The following is a 4459-nucleotide window of genomic DNA, read 5'->3' as shown; positions in this document are numbered from 1 at the left end:
GGGGGACTGGATAGATAGATGGTTCAGTGATCAAGAGCCCTTGCTGCTCTAATAGAGGACCCGAGTTCGGCTCCCAGAGCCCACATAAGAAAACTGACAACCACCTATTACTCTAGCTCCAGGGTATCCAGTGTCCTTATCTGGACACTGCAGACACCCACACATATGTACAAATACTTACACATGAACACACACACACATACACATAAATAAAACCTAAAATATATCTAAAAATGAGCTCAATCTTCCAAGAACTGGGAAAATCCTAGGGAATCTGTTAGGAAGAGGAGTCGTGACCCTTCCCCATTTCCTCCCGTGGTTAGCTCAGGCACCGATTATTTTCCCGGAAAGGTGTCACATGCCTTATTTTGTGTGTTTATACAAGTTGATTACTTGACTGTGGATTTGGCAGAGTAGATGAAGAGACAGGGACCCTGAGTCTGCAGTATGCCAGTGCAGGAAGCTGGGGTCTTTCTGATGACATGGAAACATGGGATGATACTTGACATTTATACTTGGGCCTCAGAACAGTTTCCCCCTCTCACTGACTACCAAGCACTTTCTAGGAGACCTCTGGAATATAACTTCAGAGGAAGAAGAGAGTAGATGGCAAAGAAAGAAGCAGCATAAGAAAAAGAAAATGGGATGGGCAGTGCCAGCTTTGTCTAATAGGAAGCTAAATCCCAAAGCCTGAGCTCTACATATCTTGGGACCCTGAATGAAATGCTTCATTCACAGCTTCCAAAACCATGAATGGGGATAACATCAATGGCACAGGACCGGGATACCGTCCGGGTTCATGAATTACTTGCAGAATTTTGGCATCCTTTTACTTCAGCTTCACAAACCAGTGTACCAGCAACTACAGTTTCCTTCCCCTGGGAAGCACATCCTCACAGCTCTTGATGTCTTCCCCAAAGCCTAGTAACTCGCCACCCAGATAGATTTTATATTAGCTTCCGTTTTCTGGCTTGGACCTTTTCTTCCTTGCACCTCCTTCCATTCAACAGTGGTGGAGGATGGGCCTATGGATTCAGCCCTGTTGCTGCATCTTATTACACCTTGTGATGTTTCTCTTTGGCTTGTGATCAGGAGAGGCACTTAATATGTGCAACGGAGTTCGGCCTCATCATTTTCATGGATATAATAAAACATGTAGTAGGCCACAAAAGCAACTGTACCAAGTGTGTCAAAGAGATGACTTCCTGGCAGAGTTACTGGCAGTGCACACACCTAGAGCAGCTAGATAGAAGGACAAGGCAGAGGAAGAGTTGAAAGTCAGCCAGTTCTGTTGCAGGAGCCCTGCTCAGGTAACACCCAAGCTTTGGGAGTCAGCCTGCAATGGGAAGTGCCCTAATGGAACACAGATCAGGTCATATGCTGTGGGACACAGAGCTCATGCAGTGTGGGTATTGGTGGATGCATGAAGCACCATGCTGAGGTCCACACGTGCACTGCAGAGTGGCAGACATCGCTCCCAATCAGAGTACCTTACCTGAATGACAGTCTCAGCACTAGGATAATACTTTCAGAGCTCTCGTCAGCATGGAAGCTGCTGACTTCTGTAGTACTGTAAATAGCCCAATGAAAGTGACTTTACCAACTCATTGTCCCTCATACTCAGCACTAATGGGATGTCTCCACCAAATCCCTCCCTTCAGAGCTCAGGGAAACCCATGGAAGAGAAGGTAGGAGGGGTGTGAGAGCCAAAGGGGATGGAAGACACCAGGATAACAAGTCCCTCTAAGTGGACTGAGCACAGCTTATAGGAACTCTCAGAGACTGCGACAGCAAGCTCATGGCCTACAGTGTCTCTGCTAGTCCTCTACATATAAACAATAGCTTTCAGTTTAGTGTTTTTATGGGACTCCTGAGTGTGAGAACAAATGGTATCTGACTCCTGGGCTCTTTTCCTTCTGTTAGTTTGCCTTGTCCAACTTCGATGTGATAAAACATTTTAGCATATTTTATTCTATTTCATTAAAAAGGAAAGATAATGTACTATAGGCCAATCTGGGGAGGGTACTCTCTCTGTTCAAGTTTCCTTTTCCAAAATGACTCTAGCTTGTGTCAAGCTGACATAAAACTAGCCGGCACAACAGTCAAGACTGTAGTTTATCTGTATTGTATCCGTTTATATTACACAAGGATTTTTAATTTCTGTTTGTTTGTTTGAGAATAGATCTCATTATGGATTGCTTTCTGACCTGGAATTTCCTACATCGACCAGCAGAGCCTCAAATATGTGGTGGTATTGTTGCATTTGCTTTCTTAATGCTGGGATTATAGGTATGTGATACCATGCACAACATTGTTGACTGTTTCTTACAGAAGTATAAAATATTAGACTTGAGTTTATATATGAAAATTAGAATTACAATTAAATTCCTGATAACAGTTGGAATGACCAGAGACCAGATCCCCCATCCGTCTTCATGAACGGCATTGTTAGTTCACAAAGGCTTTCTTCTCGCCCATGGAAGCATCAGTTCCTCGTCACAGAAAGGCAGTCCCTTCATCTAGTGATAGTAAATATATTTGGAACCTGTAGCAGAAATGCTGACACCAGAAACAGACATGTCAAGAGGGGCAGATCCTACTAAGGACAAAACCCCTCGACCCACATGACAATGGCAGAGGACCAAAGGACATGCTTTGCGGAGGCAAATGCTTTGTTCACCACATTCAGGCCATGGAGTCTGCACAGTTAAGTGAGAGCTGACGCATGGATGTCCATCTGAGCATGAAAGAGGACATGGAGGTGCTTTGTGGTCAGAGCCAGGATGATGGCTGGTGTCCCAATTAACTCCCAGATATTACATATCTCTGGGGATAGCTCAGTGTTCTTCTCCTGTTCTAAATCTGCAACTTTTGGTTTCCCATCACCCACTCTGGCACCCAGGGCTCTAATACCTTCCACAGCCAGTGTGTGTGTGTGTGAGTGTGAGTGTGTGTGTGTGTGTGTGTGTGTGTTTGTGCGTGTGTTGTGTTCATTTTCTCTTCTTTTCCTTTTTCTTTTTTATGTTTTTTGAATCAGGCTTTTTATGTAGCTTTTGGTACCTGTAATGGAACTAGGTCTTGTAGAACAGACTGGCCTTGAACTCACAGAGATCAACCTGCATCTGCCTCCTGAGTGCTGGGATTAAATGCATGTGCCACCACTGCCCGGCAATGTGTACATTTTCTGTATGGTGAACTGTTCGTGGATGACCGGAGAGACCATGAGTGTAAACCCTCTCAGGAACAGAGAGCCCTGCCATAGTAGCTATAGCAGTGGAAGATAATGGAAAGAGGAAGTGGCCAGAAGCACAGGTAACCTGGGGTCAGTCTAGAAGCCCTGGGACTTCATGCTTTCAGCTTGTGATTCCAGAGCTGGGACAATATTTCCCTAATATTCCTAATGTTCCTAGTCCTTATGTTTGTGTGTTAAGCACCATGCTCATGGCCTGAGCAAGGGCTGTGCTCAGACCTTATTTCCCACTCCTTGGCTCATTTCATGCTTCTTACATCACACTTCTGAGTCTTGATATTTGTCTCCCCCTGCCTCCTGCCCCTTTCCTTACCTCCCTTCACTCCATGAGGGTGCAGCCCTTTCTCCACCCTACTCCTGAACATTCTCAGCTTCCTCTCTCTCTCTCTCAGGATGTGTCCTGCTCCCCCTGCTCTCCCTCACAGTCCTGTCTATGCAGCCATGTCTATCACCTCAGACTCACTGGCATGTTCCTCCAATTTTACAACACAGTGCTCTTTTTTCTCACTGCTATCAATCTTCAGGCCATTGAGGAAAGAAGCCTGACATCCAGATTCTCCTGAGTTCTTTGAGACTGGGCTTGGACTCTGAACTTATGAGTTTCTGTCTGCCTGGTGCAGGTTTAGCAAAGCTCACACTCAGTCAGTTGAGCCGTCCCACATAGGCTAGCAGTGCCGATGTCTGCTCTGCCTCCACATCCTTGTGCACACCCAGCAGAAGGCTGCACAGCCTGGCCTTACTTTGTCAAAGTCTTATTATCTTTAGTCAACCGAATTCTTCCTTATTGAAAGTATTTCTGTGAATAGAGTTTCCAGACACTACTCCAACCCTCTCTTAAACTGTGAATTCCCACATTCCCAGGTTGCCATTGTTCTTAGATCTATTTCTGTTAGTTTATGTGTGTGACTGTTTGGGCTGCCTGTATGTATGTGTACTACGTTCCTTTCTAATGTCCGTGGAGCTCAGAAGAAGTTAGTGGATACCCTGGAAATGGGGCTCTAGACAGCTGTGACCCACCATGTTGGTAACAGTAACTGAACCTGGGTCTTCTGCAAGAGCACCAAGTACTCTTAAGCACTGCGTCATCTCTCTAGTCCCAACCAGGCTTCATTGTAGTGACAGTGACATCAGTTATATCCCTAAATGCATGATATAACAGAAGAAGAAGCTAAACTTCTGTTTCTTTTCCACAGTAGGGGTCAGAGCCCT

Source organism: Microtus oregoni, unplaced genomic scaffold, assembly GCF_018167655.1.
Source record: "Microtus oregoni isolate MIOR12 unplaced genomic scaffold, Mior012 000063F_ref0000156, whole genome shotgun sequence".
Taxonomy (NCBI): Eukaryota; Metazoa; Chordata; class Mammalia; order Rodentia; family Cricetidae; genus Microtus; species Microtus oregoni.
Note: the sequence above shows the minus strand (reverse complement) of the source record.